Raw genomic sequence first — 18,962 nt, 5'->3', positions numbered from 1 at the left:
TCTTTCTTTCCATCTCGCTCTCTGTCTGTTGCTCTCTCTCTCTCTCTTACTCTCTCTCTCTTTATCTCTCTTGTTCTCTCTTTCTCTCTCCTCCTTTCTTCTTTGCGGAGGCTGGCGAAGGTTTTTCTTATTTTGAATGTTGTGCGTGCCTGCGCGCGCACTACCTATCCCCCTGCCAGCCTGCCTTCATTCGCAGCAGGTGCAGGCGGGGGTCCCCATGATTCCCTTCCCTTCTCCCATCACCTATGTCTACCGCCAGCACCTTTTGGCAAGCCGGCAGCCATCGCTGCGGGTTTCTCGGGCAGGAGCTGCCACTTCCCTCCAGGCAGCCCAGCCAGCCAGCCGTAGAAAGTGCAATAATCTCTGCACTTTCTATGGCCGCCTGGCTGGGCTGCCCAGAGGGGAGTAGCAGCTCCCACCTAAGGAACCTGCGGCGACAGCCGCCAGCGGTAGACATAGGCAGTGGGAGAAGGAAAGGGAGCCATGGCTGCCCCGCCCCTGCACGCCACGGATGGGCAGGTGGCGAGCCTCTTGGTTGTGGCCTCCCTGCCCCCATCCCCCTGCCAGCCCATCAGGGGATGGGGAGCGGGCCATTCAAAATAAGAAAAACCTTCGCTGGCCTCTGCACTTTCATTGCTCCCCACCCCCAACTCCAACGCCCGACTCCGTGTAAAATCTTGTGTGCTGCCACGGGCCGGATAAATGGCCTCAGTGGGCCGCATGTGTCCCGCAGGCCGTAGTTTGGGGACCACTGGTCTAGGAGAATGCCTAGATTGCACACAGGGTCTATGTGGAATAGTGCAACCCCATTCAGAACTAAGGATGATAAAGCCTCAGATTCCAAGGCTCCTGAACCCAAAGTCATTCCATCTTATCAGGATTCAGCTGAAGCCTGTTGTTCCTACCAATCCAAACTCCCAGAGCCTTCAGGCACCATGAGTTACAGCTGCAGCATCACTTGGGTCACTGGGATTAAAATATAAAGTTTGGTATTATTGGCATATTGATAATATCTCATCCTATGATGATACTCTTACCCAGCAATTTCATGGAAATTTTAAAAAGTGCCAAGACTCTGGCATACCAGAAAGGAGCAGCTGTGAACTGGACATTTTACTTCCTATTGGTTGATTGGGACTAGCCTTCAAAAAAGGAGATGAACCAATGCAACACTGAGCTACCAAGCTCCAACTTGGTCAATAGTATCAAGAGCTTCCAAATGATCAAGAAGAGCTTGGATTCCAACTGAGAACAAAATTACAAAGGAAGGAATGTTAATAATAATCATGACACATTTCAAAGATTCCAAATTAAATAAAGCAATTCTTGAGTTATGATGGCAACTATAACCAGATTTTTTAAATAAATAATCCATTCATAAAATGTGATGTCATGTATTTCCATCCCTTAGTGATGCATGTCTGTATTAGGGAAGGAGATGCTGCAGTATAACATAGACAGGATGGGGATGAAAAGCACTGGGGGTTTATGCATGTGTGCAAATGCAGGAAAACGTGGAAAGGAAGGGCCTCATGGGTGTATGAGCATAGTGAGAGCTCGGAAGGAGGGTACTGGGATGTGTATGGGGGAGCATGCAAATGTGAGCACAAGGAGGCTGCGGAAGGAGCACATGGAGAATGTGCAAATCCAGAGAGTCCAGAGAAGGTGGATACTGTTTAGTGTGTATGAGCAAATGATAAGAGGGTACAATGTATGCAGATTATTATTATTCTATTATTTATTATTCATTATATTTGTATGCCGCCCCTCTCTGAAGACTCAGAGCGGCTAACAACAAGTAATACACAGAGTACAAATCCAATATTAAAAACAGTATTTAAAACCCTTATTATAATAAAAAACAATCATACAACCCAAATAGATGATACATAAATCATAATAGCTGAGGGGTATATATGGTGACATAGGTGGATTTTCAGGAGCCTACGAAAGGCAAGGAGGGTGGGGACAGTCCTAATCTCCGGGGGAGTTGATTCCAGATGGCCGGGGCCACCACAGAGAAGGCTCTTCCCTGGATCCCACCAGATGGCATTGCTTAGTTGATGGAACCTGGAGAAGGCCAACTCTGTGGGACCTAATCAGTCGCTGGGATTCGTGCAGCAGAAGGCAATCCCAGAGGTAGTCTTATCTGATGCCATGAAGGGCTTTATAGGTCATAACCAACACTTTGAATTGTGACCGGAAACTGATCGGCAGCCAGTGCAAGACGCAGAGTGTTGACGAGTGGGTACAGGGAAGCCCCTTAATCTCAGAGCATTACTCAATTGCTCTGAGAGAAATATCGTGTCGGGTGTGTGCCCCCCCTTGTGAGTCAGACCTTATACTACTTGAGTCATGTCCATGCTTTTCCAAAGCTGCTGCCGCGTGGTCCCCCTCACCAGCCCAGTGGCGGGCGTTCCTCCTGGTGTCCCTGCCGGCACCGCCCCCAGTTCAGATGCCTGCCTCGGAAGCCAGGATCTGTGCGCAAGGCTGGAAAATGATTCCCCCTCAGGAGCAGCCTTGGCACGTAGCCCTCTAGCCCAAGAGCTGCCTTTCTGGATGACCGAGCTTCTCTGGCACAAGCAGATGGAAGGAGACAGCTTACTTCACCCAGCAAGGAAAAGAGGCAGAGTGGTGCTGGAAGAGGAGGAGGAAGAGCTCTGGCCATAGCCACAGGTTGCTTTCCCTTTACTTGCCAGGCCAGTCTGGGATCTCTACTGACCCCAGGGGTGGCGCAGCTGTGTCCCGTTTTATTTCTCCGAAGTTTTGGGGCGGGGAGGGGAGCCATTATTTCTCTGCAATCTTCCATCCTTCCCCACTTTCTTGCTTTTTTGGGTAAACTTTTTCATGCAGGTGGAAAAGTGAGCTACACACTCACACACATTTGGCAACATTTTCCAACCTCGGCAAGCGGCAAGTGTGTGTGTGTAGCTCACTTTTCCTCCTGCAAGAAAGGGCAAGAGGGGCAAGAAAGTGGTGGTGGGGAACAGAGGGTTGCAGAGAAATAATGGCTCCCCTTCCTGCCCCAAGACTTTGGGGAAATAAAATGCCTGCCTGATCCAACGAAGGTGGGTATTGTAGTTGCTTCTCCCCAAGATGTGAGGAGAAACTCTTTAAAGATATTTTTTTTTCTTTTTGGCATCCTTCTCACCTGGAAAAGGGTAGCGCTGCAGCTGAAACTCAACCTTGGAGGAAGTTCAGTACGCAAAACGGAGGGGGGGGGGAAGGCAGCATTTTTTCATTGACATCAGTGTCCCAAAATAAATCCATCCTGGTCTTTAATGCCAAAAGATCCAGGACAAGAAGTTTTCCTGAGTATGGGAACGCTCTGCCTCGGGGAGAGCGATATTTTATTTTCGGTTTGCACAATTGCTGAATATGGATCAGCTGGAATTTCTACCCAGTCTGGTCAGAATTTTTGTCAAATGACCTTCTAGTACCCAGTTCATAACAAGAGAAAAAGTATACATGGTTTTAAAAATTATACATAGTTATAAAAAGTATTCTGCTACACTGGTATTTTATTAAACAATATAATACTACACCAGGGGTAGGGAAAGTTAGCTCTTCTATGACATGTGGACTTCAACTCCTAGAATTCCTGAGCTAGCATGATTGGCTCAGGAATTCTGGGAGTTGAAGTCCACAACTCATAGAAGAGCCAACTTTGCCTACCCCTGTACCCACCATTTGGTTCAGAATACTTTTTTCCTTGTTTTCCTCTTCTAAAATCTAAATGCGTGTTATACATCAGTGCATCTTATACACCGAAAAATAAGGTACTTGATTAAATTATCTCTACTGGACCAGAATAAGCTGTACATAACTATGCAGGATTTTTTCTCTAGTTATTTGTCTGCCACATATTGCTAAAATAAGCAATAGTACATAGGAAAATAAATATATTTGTTGCACATTTCAATGCTTTAATTCTGTTATATTGTCTAATTGAATTGCACATCTCCTTAACATGTTTCCATTTCATTGTGATGTCTGCCCTGCCATTCCAATATAATCTAACATACAATGGTAATGATGGAGCTCTGCAGCTATTTCCAGATTCGAAACATGGTTAATTCACTCAAGATATGATAGGTTCCCCTAAGAAAACTCAGTTCTGTCTATGGTCTTCTGATTGAGAGTTTTACAGGGAAAAGTCTGATTGGCCCTTTTAAAATTAAATTTCCAGGGTGCTGCAATAATGTTTCTATTATTTGCATTATTTGTTCAATAACTGGGACAAATCTTTTTTCTGTAAAAGTAGAAAAATTCTGCTATATTATATGTAACTTTCACCCACCAATGGTTATCAACAGTTTTTGATGTTACGGGTTAATATTGTTTTTTTGTTTTATTGAAATATTTTTATTAATTGACTGAAATGAAGTGTCTGATTGTCTGGCTGGCTGGTTTTGCCGAAATGTACGTATGTATGTATGATTGTATGTATGTATGTATGTAAGTATGTATGTATGTATGTACGTATGTATTTTATTCAGCTTCTATGTCACCCAATCCTGAAGGACTCAGCATTTAGATGCTAAATCTTTTTCATTAATAGAAAGTATTCCTCATAACACTATTATGAGGACATTATGAGTTATCTTGGCAAAATCTTTTTATGTTGAGTTTTCTCAGTTCAACTGACACTGACCTTTGGCAATCTAATCTTGTCCATAAATAAATATCAATCAGAGTTCAACATTTTTTTAAACATTTGAAATAAGAAGAAAAAAATGTCAGCTAAACCGTGGATAAGTTATTTTGTGGGCTGCATAACACTAGTTCATTTATTCCACGATTGGACACAGGAATTTTTGTGTGTGTGATAGAAACATAGAAGACTGATGGCAGAAAAAGACCTCATGATCCATCTAGTCTGCCCTTATACTATTTTTTGTATTTTAACTTAGGTTGGATATATCTTTATCCCAGGCATGATGAGATTTCCTACCTTAACCTTAAATTATGATTTCCTTCTGGCAGTCTCTGAAGTTCAGACCTTATTCCTTTTTCAAAGTTCATTTTACTTCTACACACTCATCATCCACATATATGCTATAAACAGAAAACCCAGCAGTAGTTTTTAACTATAAAAAGATAAAATATCCGTCCTCTGAACATGGAAGGCTCCAGTGACAGTACCTGAATGCCTCCTGTTGATGATGATGGTTATCACTGGGGGCAACTGTCTTCAGAAATCACCCTTATCTGATTGTTCTTTCAGATCAAAAGAAATATGAAGACAAGTAAGCTGTGCATATTCTTTCCCTTTGCACTTTGTTATTAAAAGAGGGAGAAATCCCACTAGGAATCCTAAACCACTTTCATATATTACTAATCTTTGCTGTGGATTTCAAGGTTTTTCACCATCACCTTCATTTCTTGCACACAAACTGACTGTATTTTAATATTTTAATGGCAAAGAGAGGGAGTGGCAAGATGGCCTGGGCAAAACATATGAATTAAAATCTTGATAAGCAAATAAAAAGGTATTGCTTGAAGAGAAATGTCATGAACATTCTATTCTATTCTATTCTATTCTATTAACCACTTTACCCTTTTTTTACACCTGCATTTAAGGTATGTATATAATCTTGAAATCTTGTCATGTGTTAAGAAATTCACAAAGCGTTTATGAATCCATCTATACTTTATTACTTTATTTAAATCATTTAAATTATACTTTATTACTTTATTTAAATAATTTCCCAGTGGGTAATTTAGGGATTTCTGCAATTAAAAATGGTATTGAAACAATTGAAAAATATCAGAATAGGTTAAGAATTTTCTCTGGTAACTGTGTTGAAATATCTTAACAAGGTAACAGCAAAAATGATAATTAAATGTTTCAGTAATTTAAATTCCATCGTATTATTTCTACTTTGAATATGAAGTTAGTTGAGGAATTAATTTTCCAGTTCACATATTAAATTGTGGGTATTTAACTATTTCAAAGAAACGTAAGAGGTATATAGGGCATCTTTTTGGAAGGGGTATATGGGGCATCTATTCCAATTATCTGCATATTTGATTTGTAGGAATTCAAATTAAAGCATCCTTCGTAGGTGCTAAGTAGCTTCTGCTTGAAATGCTGTAGTTATTAAGGTCTCAATAAAACATTTATATTGTTGGTGAGTACAGTATTACATTTTAATACTCACCAACTCTTACTTTTTAAGTTTCAAAAGAAGAAAAGGTACTAAAACTAATAATAATATAATAATTTATTAGATTTGTATGCCGCCTCTCTCCGAAGACTAAATGGATGTTGTTGTTATTTTTTACTATTTATAAACTTCCCCAATCTAATTGACTTTAATCTGTGTATATCAAAAACAAAATGGAATATTTCAGTAATTAAAATAATTAAAAAATAAATAAATATGTCATAAAATGGATATTGGTAGAAATCTACTATTAATAAGAGATATATTAAATATATGAATACACCCTTTAAAAAGGTTATAGAAGGAAATCACTGGTGAGATGAAGTTTAATTCTTTGCCCTGTACTTTACTCTCAGAAATATTTGATAATCTCTCAAAGCTAATGTCTGCATTGGATATTTTTTTAAAGGAGAACTCTTTTTATTATTACAGCATCTTTATATCCTTATTTCTGTTATATGGTTTTGAATCATTTCTGTAGTAGATATAATTATTCTAGTTCTTCTAAAATTGACAACATTTGCCTATGTGTTATAATGAAAATATAATGAATGTGACTTTTTCAAAAGAATGATTTAAAGTCAAAGAACTGGACGGTATTTTTAGAGAAACAGGATTTGTCTTAATAATACATTGTGGATACTGAGGCTTAAGGGGTATTGGACAAATTGTGCTCTGGTGGGCCACTACTGAAGTTGCCAGATTTTCTTGGCAGGGTGGCAAAAACACAGTCAAAAGCTGGCTGGGAGCTATCATTTTAAATTCCCACAAAGCCTCTGAATGCTCAATCTAGTAACATAATGAGGCAATATGGGAATTTAAAACAGATTTTCACATATTCAGCTGCCTAATATGGTATACCCAGGGCAAATAATCACTTTGATAATTCCTGGTCTCCATTACGACAGTGACAGGTGCCCTTGGTTCACTCACTTTGGCAACAAAACATTACCTATTTAAACAGTGGTAGCACAACCCATATTGTATGAATGGATGCATACAATACATGGAGGAAAGCTATGATTTCAGCCTGATGAAAATATTTACTTCAAGAAGCACCCAGTCTTACAACAATGAATATATTTTAAAGAGTGATTCTTAAATGCATATTTAGTGCCTTTTTAATCTATATTATGATTTCTAATGCACAAATCTTCATTTGGAAAGTTGAGACTGCAATATAGTCAATTTCCTAAGATATTTGCCAAGATACCTACTACCTATACCAGTGATGGCGAACCTATGGCACAGGTGCCACAAGTGGCACGCAGAGCCATATCTGTTGGCACGCGAGCTGTTGCCCTAGCTCAGCTCCAATATGTATGTGGATGCCGGCCAGCTGATTTTTTGCTTGCACAGAGGCTCTGGGAGGGTGTTTTAGGCTTCCAGAGAGCCTCTGTGGGGGATGGGGGAGGGCAATTTTACTCCAGGGAAGCCTTTGGAGGCTGAGGAGGGCAAAAACATAAGCCTATTGGTTCCACCAGAAGTTGGGAAACAGCCTATTTCTTGTCTTCAGAAGGCCTCCGGGGGCTGGGGGGAGATGTTTTTGCCCTCTCCAGGCATTGAATTATCCGTGTGGGCACTCACATATGTGCAATAGCATATGCTCTTTCGGCACCCGAGGAAAAAAAGGTTCACCATCACTGGTCTATACTGAAGGTGTGGTGGGAATGGCCAATGATTAAAAACATTCATATCTGGGAAAACAAAGAAAGATTTGGACTGAAAGTTTTTCAACTGCAGTGACTTTGAATTTGGTGATTTGTTGTCCAGTTTCATTTGTAATTAATCTAAAAAAGTACAGGATGTTTAACCCAGTATATTTTTATAGCTGGGCATTCAATCAAGAACCCAGACACTAACAATATTTAAAATATTAAATCCAAGTTATCTGGGGTGAAATGCTACCAGTTCAGCTCGGTTCGGGCATAATAGCGACAGTCATTGGCAGTTCGGAGAACCAGTAATGGCAGCAGTGTGAGGCTCTGCCCACTGCCTGGATGTCATCAACTTCCTTTATTAACCCTCTGCACATGTACAAAGCATTGTGTGAATGAACAGAGTTTGAAAAAGTGCATGTGTGAGCAGAGTGAGGAGTGAAAAAGCACACACGTAGGTGGAAACAAAGTGAGCACGCATGAAGCATGCACTTCCAAACCGGTGAGAAAGGTAAGTAGATTTCACCACTGCAAGTTATGCTATCCCTTTTCTAGCTATTTATGAACTATTTTGTACCATGAGATTATTGTCACTATAGTTTCTATATTTTAAGATCTACTGCCTTAGATATGTGTCTGATTAAAGAGTAATCACATGTCTTTGGAAGCTAGGATACATAGTGGCTATTTATACAGCTAGAATAGGGGACTCATCTATTTCAGGGTAGAATCTCAGACTCTAACAAGACTAATTCTTTGCGAGAACTTGGAAGGATAGATTTAACTTAAGGAAAGGCATATCTTGTTTGAATGTCCCAAATAATCATTTTAATAACAAAAATGGTGACAATCAGTCTAATTACCTAGAAAGGTAATGGGTGACAAACTTTGAAGGATTACTGGTTTATCAAGCATCTGTGAAAATTGAAGAAACAGAAACAATTCTTAGAATGTTGTTGCAGGGAAACAAAAAGTGGATCTGACCATGATAAGAGAAGCAAACTGTGTTTACTTCTCTCTTATTGCATTGGCATCCTGTCATTCAACAGTCTTTTTTAAGCATGGCTAATTCATTTTGGGGAGAAGCCAATTTAAATATCTCCATCTGGCTGCTGTGATCTGCTTTGTTGGCAATTCACTCAGTTCTTGATTCCACGTGGCTAGATTCCAGGAAATAACTCAGGAGCTGTCTTTCTATGTTAACTGGGGGATTTATTTTGCCCTATAACCCCTAACAAAGTAGATATCTATGATGTCCTCCGCAACTCCTGGGCTTCTACAGGAAGCCTGTGAAGGAGATAGTTACCTGGATCTTGGATGAGGTCAACACCTTTTCAAGATCCTTGAAAGTGGTCAAAGTACACACACTACTTTGGAGTTAGATGACTTTTAGGGACTATTGTTGGGATGATGGTGTGGGAACAACTACAAAAGAGAAAAAAACAAAAGAGGATCCTTTCCAGTTAGAGTTCAGACCTGGAAACAGTCATCTCTTGGACCATCTTTGTCAGGACTTAGTCATCTTAGATCCCTCAGCATAATCAACCATGGTATCCCATGGCCTTCTCTTTCTGGATTTGTGTGATTGTGAGAATTAGGACCACAGTGCAGCAATGATTCTGCTATTTCATAGCAGTTGCTTCCAACCAGTGATGTATGGGGGAAGAAGTTGGCCTAATGCCTAGCAGTTCTTTTCTATATAAAGCTGCTAAGGAAGGCCATTCAAAGTTGCTAAGGAAGATGGTTCAAAATTCATGCTGGGCCATGCTGGAGGTGCTGTTGCAATATAATCCTGAGGTCTAGACAATGTATGTTTCAATTGGGCAGAACTAGCTAAAGTTAAACCCAAGCAGAACAAAGTCTCAGTTTGTTCCAATGTTATCTTCTCATAAGGACATACTACCTATGAAGATGGAGGTCTGAAAGTTAGAGATCTTAATGGCCCAATGGCCCTGAGAAAAATGTTAATATTCAGAAGTGGATAAAGTGGTGCCTAACTGCTTCAATGCATTATAAGAAGGAAATGAAAATATAGCACAATCAGACTTGCAAGGTCCTGTTATTACAGCCAATCTCAATCTCCTGTCTCCTCTACATAGTGGGTTAACACGGGGGGGACTATGTGCTACTCAATTGTAAACTATACTCCTCAGTAAGACCTCAGTATTTACAGCCCCTACTTGACAAAATCAATACACTGGGACTGTAATAAACAATTATCATATTTTTGTCAGGGTACAAATATATATATAGTTTCTAGAACCGCTAAGTTTATAGTCAGGGCTGTTCAGATGAGAATATGTTTTATAGAACATGTTGGGGTGGCATGCAAAGGAGATGAACTCACTTAAGAATATTTTATATAAGTATCTTAGATTTGTTTAATATAATCCTTTGCACGAGTTATATTCTCATGTTTTACTACTCAATTTTAGCATATTATACTGCATTTTAACTTATTATTTATTCAAATTCCCTCTATTTTAGCCAATTTTATTGTATTTTAACCAGTCACAGTTTTATGACAACCTTTTCCTCGCTTTGATATGGTCGATTGACTAATCAAATAAAGTTGATATTGATTGTTTTTTATAAGAAGGAAATGAAAATACAGTATAGCACAATCAGACTTGCAAGGTCCTGTTATTATAGCCAATCTCAATCTCTTGTCTTTTCTACATAGTGGGTTAACACTGCGGGGACGGGGGGGGGGAATTCCACTGGGCAAAAAAGTATACTGGATCATAATCCTTATCATTATTTGTTTAAACTATTGTAATGCACTGAACTCATAACCACTGTTGGTTAACAGTGAGATTTGAAGATTAGTATAAAGTTTGGGCTAACTTTTTGACTCCCCGCCCCCCCATTTGTTTATTTAACATACTATTTTTTTAAAATAAGGATAGGAAAGCTTACAACTATTTGTAGACCCATTATGTAAGAGCAGGAGAACTGATCCTTTTAAAAAGTATATATTTTTCAGCATATAGCCAAGTGGGTTTTTTATGTTCAATGTTAGATCTATTAGATATTTGGGGCTTTTTCTTCCTTTTTTTCTATACAATATTTTTTTTCTTATTATTAATGTTAGATGTTCCTTTTTCTGTTCTTTGTTTTACTTTTGTTGTTAAAATAAATACATTTATAAAATAGTGGCTTTAGTTTTAGGATTTCCTGTATTTAGTGATTTTCCATCATTAACTAGATGGGTCGCATTCTGCAAGGCAGAGTTGGTGTGCAATCTGGGATTCTCCTTGACTCACAACTCTACTCAAGGACTAGATTATGGCCATGAAGACTTTTGTACAATCACACATTAGCTGATCCTGAAATTGGAAAGCATGGTTTTTGATCATCATACTTCTTTATCGAAGTATTGTAATGAGCTCTATATAGGGCTGTGAAAACTTTTATCTTATTCAAAATGCAATGGCACACTGCAATCTGATTCAAAACCTATACCACTGCAGTTATGCAAGCTGCACTGGGTTATGGTAGATTTCAAGGTGTGGAGTATGACCTTTAAAACTCTTCAAAGACATGGGGTCATTCTGGCACAGCATGCCCCAAGTCCCATCAGTGAAGCAGTGTTACCTAGTTGTCCCCAGGAAGCATGCCTTTCTCTCATGAGGAATCACCTGAACTTTTCAGAAGATTATTAAGACCAGGCACTGGGATCAGGATATTGATGGAATTTTGGCATGTGTGGTTTTGTCTGGTACATTAACAATGTGATCTTTAAGGGGCTTGATTCAACTTTTTTGTGCTCCATTTAAATAGTTTGATTATATTTTATTTCTGGTTACTGACAGAATTCATTCGGGGAGGCAGGGAAGGAGAGAAAGAGCAGTGGGGAGGGTGGGAGGGAGAGGGAAAGGAAAAGGGGGTTATGATGGATTGAAGCTTCACTTCAACCAGAGATTTAAACATTGCTCATCCCTGTCATATTTGATTTTGAATTACATATATATTTAAAAAAAGAATATGTGACAGTACCCTTAGACTATTCACGGTTGACCTCACCAAGTTCCTAAGAGGTCAGTAAGGGGTGTACATAAGTGCACCAGAGTGCCTACCGTCCCTTGTCCTATTGTCTCTCCTATATCTCCTATATCTTCTCTTCTATCCCTATATCTTTTTCTGCTATTCTCTCATACTTATATTTCATTCCTTTATTTTCTCCTCTATTCCTCCTTTAATACATTCTACCTGATTATATCCTCATTGTGTATTATTGTGTATTGGATAAGACAAATGAATAAAAAATAAAATAAAAACAGTAGAAACATACACAAGCTCACAGTAACAATTAAAAAACCCTCTATGCTGTTATGTCTGAAAGATGTAAACTAAATTTCTGAGTTTCATTTTTTTGTAAGGAAATTATTGTATAGTATTTATTTTGTTAGGATGCAGCATATCTATATAACTACTTGTCCATCCCAGAAAGTAGACAGTTATGAATAGTTACTGATCAATGTGCCTCTCACAGGGGCACTAGAACATTCAAGTCTCTACATTAGCTATTAAATCTAAATGCTAACCCTAGGAAAATTCACAATAAGACAGGAGCAATTTTCCAATAACTGACAAGATATAAGTTTGAAGAATGGATAGTTAAAGATTGACATATTTTATTATATGGGTGCTCATACAAATTGCTGTTTTTCTGAAGAAACAAATAGACACTAGACAAAGTGTGAAAAAATGGAAGGCATTATTGATAATGTTTTACAAAAGAAAGTACTTTTATATCTAATATATTTTTACTAGATAGCCCATGATTCATTAGGTTATTCTTCTTTCCACATATAATATAGGAGTCAGTGTACCAAATAGCATCTGAGAAATAAATTGGAGTCCAAGGCTTGGCCTTCTTCAAAGTTCCAATTTATTAACAGGGTCATGTTAGCACAATTGGAGAAACCCCAATCTAAAGTTACGAGGGTATCTCTACCTGAGTTGGAGTTAATTTCCTTGCATCTCCTCCCACAAGCCATCGCATGAACCATACATCTTTTGCCAGCATATCCTGCAACTCGCAGCAGCTTCCGGCCAGATGCTGAACAAAGGTTGATCTTGAGAACCTAAAAGGAATGTATCATGGCATGTAGCCACTCCCCCACCCACCCTGCCCCAAGTTTCCACAGCAAGAAATTTTCTAAAGCATTTAAATGTGGCAGGCCAGAGACTTCAATAAAACATGGCTTTGGCCTGACAATAGGCTTGTCTATATTAAGAATAGGCCTGATGAAGCTTCTTCTTCCTCCTCCTCCCCCTCCTCTGAACAATTTGCCATTTTTGCTGGGGGGTGGGCGAGGACAACAAAAGGAGCTGTGAACCCTCTCTCTATTTTGACTTGTGCCAAGGGCCTCCTCTCTCTGAGGAGAAAGAAGGCTCACCTGTTGAATGCCAGCATCCCCAGCCAGCTTTACTTTGCCAGCATAGTTGCTTTCTTGTTCTTTTTTCACTGGGCACCATCATAAAGAGATTTTAAATTTTGGGATGGTTTCAAAGCAGCTAATAGCTGCTTGTTTGTTGAGTCTTCCCACAAGCCTATTAGGAACAGGATCCGCACAGAGGTGAAAAGGCAATTCCCTTTCCTTGTGTTATACAGCCTACAGGTTTCTAGGAAATGTTGTTAAGCAGCCATGATGGTGCAAAATCAAACATAAATTTGGCAAATTTTAATCTCATGGGAGTCATAAGTCCTGGTTTTGGATGAACTCTAGAAGTAGCATATAGTAATACACAGATAGCAACACAAATACTAATGTTCCTACAAGAGATATTCTACATTAAGTACAATAATGCCTATTAGTAAGTTTAGAAGCATCGGTAATTTTAAAGTATCCTATAGGAAATTTGCCCTGAGGGACGTATACTGTAATATTAATACTAGAAAATGCATTTTTGCAAGATTCAGAGTTGCATTGAGAATAGATAGTTGAAGAAATGTTTCTCTTAATTTAACAATATTTTTCCAGCACTAATTCTTTTTCTATAATTAGGCCATCTTGATGCTTATAATATTGGCAGGAAAAAGTCTAGCATGGTATATTATGATAAAATTTCATTCTCCAATAAGGGATTAGTAATGTTGTAAAATGAATATAGAATAGATATGACTATACGTCTTCAATACAGGTAATCCTCGACTTACAACAATAATGGAGTCTAAGTCATGATGGTCATAAAGCAGATCACCCATGTAATTTTATGACCTTCGTGGTGATTCTTAAGCAAACATTGTAATTATTAAGGACCAATTGTTTGCTATGGGCAAGTTTTGCCAAAAAAAGGAGAAGCAAATGCTTGCTTTTGGCAAAAATGACATAGTGACATGACCATATGATGCCACAGACTACTGTAAATGCAGTCTGGGTGCCAAATGCTCAACATGACTTTGAATGGTTGCTAAATTAAGAACTCTAATCTTTGCATTGTAATACTGTAGTCTCATTCTATTATTTACAAAGAAATATTTCACACCTTTATGAAGTTCTTGCCCAATATGTTTGTGATGGGTAACTCCTGTCCATCTTTAGGTTATAGGAATCAACTACTACATTTATCAAAATGTAGCAAAATTAGCAGCCAAATGTTTTATAGACAAAGCAACATTCCCCTGTGAAGTTTATGTTATTTTAACAAAGCAACAGGGAGGCATAGTGATCCACATTTTATAAAAACAACAACCCATAATTCTACTGCAAAATAAAAAATGGGATAATGTAAATTGAAGTAGTGCCTTTGGATAAGTGCATGAGCATGTACGGAAAAATCTGGACTTCAACAACTATTGGATCATATCTACTATACAGTGAATCCGTAATCTACTTTTAAACATAACAGTAAGACCTAATGAAGAGATAGCCAAATGAGATACATAGCTAGATAGCTAGATAGCTAGATAGCTAGATAGCTAGATTAGATAGATAGATAGATAGATAGGTAGGTAGGTAGGTAGGTAGGTAGGTAGATAGACAGACAGACAGACAGACAGACTGACAGACAGACAGACAGACAGAGAGAGAGAGAGAGAGAGAGAGAGAGAGAGAGAGAGAGAGAGAGAGAGAGAGAGATAGAGATCATACTCGAACATAGGCATAGGCACATCCAAGAAGCTACTTTCTGACAAAACAATTTTATCTGCATAATAATAACCAGAGTCTAAATCTTTCCAGCAATAACAGTGCTACTGATATTGATGAGGAGGAACTGCTAAAATCCCATATCAATAATTTCTTCACTTTCCTGCAACAACCTAATTTGTTGTTTGGTTGATTAGATAAAATGAATGATTAAGATAACAAGCAATGCGGCAATTGAAGTGACTTTTGAAGGTAAAACTCTGCATGAGTTTTAAATATGGCTTTGAAAAATATGTCGGTGAAATAGTTAAATATACTGGATTCATAGAATCCTATTTATCTCTTTTTCAAGGTTCACAAGGTTTGCACTTAAGTTTGTCTGGTTTTGAGAAAACTAATTCAGAGTGGAGCAGGGATCATAAAACCAGCTTCAAATCTCCACGGTTATTTCATAAATTTTGCTCAGCATAATCAAGTTCAATCTAATTACAAAGGGCCCTAATCCAGCAAGGAAAAAAAAACCCTTCTATCTAAGTTTCCTTACTCTCCTCCACTTATGTGTCTACAAGGATTAAAATATGATGATGTTCACTCCTTTTTCTACTCTGTGATTACTGAGGGGAGAAACATAAAAATTCTGTTCTAGAGTAGAAAAATTTACATTGGGATAACGGTTTGGAGACAACAGCCAAATTCTTCTCCTCTTTTAAACTGTATTTTTCCAAAAGATTCTCTTAATTGTTGACATAAGAATTCAATCAAGTCTTCTTTCCCCATTAAATACTTAAATTTCTAGTTTGAAATAAGCCAACCTTATTAAGCCACTCACTGACAATATTTATTTTTCTAGCAGCTAGAGTCTAGCTCCTCTTTAAAGTCGTATCTGTTTTTCACAAATGGTTGTCAGTTATTATTAAAATATAAATAAAGCAAAGCCATATTTTTAAAGGTGAACTAATAATTTCATAGCTTTATGATTTGTCTGATTACTACAAATAATTCAGTTTGAAATACATTAACATCATAAAATATACTATCTTACCTTTTCTCCTTTCAAACACTCTGTCTTTGTTTTCTGCTTATGCCAGGTATCCTCAGAGATACCTATGTTCATTTAGTCTGTAAAACACATTAACACAGAGGGGGAAAAACATCAAGGATTTTGAAAGATGATTTTTTTGCATTTATTTTGTATGTTTTTAAGAACTAATATTATTCCTAATAAGGCAACATTTGGTGTAAATTATGGAGATGTCTGCAGGATCCATCACTGTTGTCAAAATGCCAAAAACTCTGTTATACCATCACAACACAAGCTCTACCCCTTTTGTTTGCAAGTACAATAGGGGTGAAATTGAATTGAATTAGCTGATGCTGCTTTGATCATCTGCCCTTGTTCCTTCCACTAATAATAATGCTTTATATAAGTGTGTAAAGTGCCTATCTTTTGTGTGTTTAGGAATATTTATAGAAAATATAAACCCATCAAATATATTTAATACAAATGTAATCTTCTATTATTTTAAGCAGAAAATATTTTTTATGAATACACACAACCCACAAATACATATCATAGCAGATATAACAAGACAACTATGAGAAAATTCTATCTTGGGAGCTACAGACATTGACTATTTTAAAATCTTGGCCTAACCATGGATTATAAATTCTTAACAGAGTATAAATGGAGCAAAGAGCAAAAAATGAATTTAATTATTTGAAAAGGGTGAAGCAAGACATAATCTGATTAAAGGAAATCTGTATTAGGAGGAAAAGGTTATAAAATATTTGAATGACAGAAATCTGGTTTAAGAATTTATTTTAGCAGGAAGGAAAATGCTATGTTCAAAATCTATGCTGACTGATGATTATGGCAGATATACTGGGGTGGAAATAATCTACAGAGGGCTAGGATTTTAATATTGTGAATTTGTGCCTCAAATGAAGATAAAACAGCATTTTACAAAGGACTTATGGATAGATCATTGGATTTTTCTTATGAAAATTGATGTTTTCTGGGAGATTGGAATGAAATGTTTTTTCCATAAAAAAGCAGAACTTTTGAAAAAACAGGGCAAATTATCAAACTTTTTTTAAAAAAATTAATGGATAATTTGTAACTTGTTGATGCATGGAGATATAAATATGGTAAGTCAAAATAATGTACTTATTTTTCTGAAACAGAAAAATATCTTTTTCAAGAAGTCTAAGGCTTTGGCTAATAATGTTTATAATGTGGAAGCATTATCGTTACATTGCTTTGAATACAATGAATTTAATTCTGAAAAGAAATAATGTATGTTTTAGATGAATGAGACGTTACAAAAGGAAATTATTGTGGAAGACTGTAAAAAAACTTAAAGGATTTTTTAAAGAATAATTTTAATACAGGCACAGAAATAGGGATGGTTACAAGTAAAGCTGGTAAGAAGATATTTTATACAAGATACCTAATAAATTTAAAAGAAAAGGCAAGAGAAAGTATAAATCACATTGGATGAAATAAAAAGGGAAAAAATCCAAGGGATGGCAACTTTTACTCACCAAATTAAGCTTTACAGAGGCAATTATCTTCGTTGAAAGTGAGAAATGAAAATAAATGAGTAATGAAATATGCAAAACAGTATTTACCAAGTTTATAGAAAATCAGAAATAAATTTTGAATTAACTTTTAACACTATGAGAACCTGGTGAAACTATTAAAAACACTAAAACATAAAAAGCATCTGATCCACATGAGTTGCCAGCTTCTTACCATAAATGTTTTGAAAATGAACTTTTACAATCATTACACAAATGATAAATATTGTTTTACAGAATGGAAAGTTTCCATAGCAAAAAAGGAGGCTAATATAGTACCAATATCTAAAGGGATACAAGATATAACAGAAATATTGAATAACGATTATAAATTGTTTACTACCATTTGGGTGAAAAGTTAAAGATAATTTTACAGCATTTTTTTCTATGAAGATCACCGCAAGTTTTTATCTAAAAGACAATTGCAAGACAAAATAAATGTTTTGGATATTTTGGAATACTTGGAACAACATAATGAAAAACAAGCAGCATTGATATTTGTAGATGCAGAGAAGGCCTTTGATAATTTGAACTGGATGTTTTCGTTTAGAGTTCTGGAACACACGAACCTTGGAAATAATTGTATTGAATGGGTAAGATCTTATATTTTTCAAAAACCACAAATACTTGTAAATGAAAAACTAACAAATAATAATAATTCCTTGTGTGTCCAATCATACTTGGCCAATAAAATTCTATTCTATTCTATTCAATAATAATAATAATAATAATAATAATAATAATAATAATAATTTATTAGATTTGTATGCTGTCCCTCTCCGAGGACTCGGAGCAGCTCACAACAATAATACAACATGTACAAATCTAATGTTAAAAACAATTTAAAACCCATTATTATAAAAAAGAAAACAATCACACAACCTAACAAACCATACATAAAACCATAGTAGCTGGGGGTATATTAATTTCCCCATGATTGGCGACATAGGTGGGTCTTCAGGAGCTTTCAAAAGGCAAGGAGGGTGGGGGCAGTCCTGATATCTGGGGGGAGTTGATTCCAGAAGGCCGGGGCTGCCACAGAGAAGAAACATTATGAATTTCAAAAGGTACAAGACAAGAATGTCCTCTGTCTTCACTTTTGTTTATTTTAGTTCCTGAGGTGCTGAACAGAGATATATAACAAGGAGAGAGAATTATGGGATTCAATAAATGCATAAGTTAAGGGTATTTGTGGATCATTTGGTGCTAATTTTGAAAGATCCACTATAGGTGGTCTATTAATGGAAAAATAAAAGTATTTAGCAGGTTACATAAATAATAGATAATAATTAGATCACCAAATGTTGATTAAAAATATGAAATTGGAGGATCAAATAGAATTGATGAAGAAAAATGGTTTTAAGATTGAGAAAAAAGTAAATTACGGGGATATTGCCTGGGCTGCTCAGATTGGGGGGGAACGCAGTGGGGTAGCGGAAATGGAGCCCCACTGCAGA

At 37.1% G+C, this 18,962-nt stretch overlaps 1 protein-coding gene across 1 annotated transcript in view; it reads right to left on the bottom strand.

Annotated features, from left to right (window-relative positions):
• Positions 1-18,962, bottom strand: part of TENM3 (teneurin transmembrane protein 3) — a 1,937,374-nt gene that overhangs the window by 650,674 nt on the left and 1,267,738 nt on the right. Inside the window, exon 7 of the mRNA XM_070757504.1 lies at positions 15,968-16,044. The gene's annotated coding sequence lies outside the window, so the exon portion shown is untranslated. The remainder of the gene's footprint in view (positions 1-15,967; positions 16,045-18,962) is intronic.

Source organism: Erythrolamprus reginae, chromosome 7 (assembly GCF_031021105.1).
Source record: "Erythrolamprus reginae isolate rEryReg1 chromosome 7, rEryReg1.hap1, whole genome shotgun sequence".
NCBI lineage: Eukaryota > Metazoa > Chordata > Lepidosauria > Squamata > Dipsadidae > Erythrolamprus > Erythrolamprus reginae.
The sequence above is the reverse complement of the archived record's forward strand: the minus strand, read 5'-3'. Positions and strand labels throughout refer to the sequence as shown.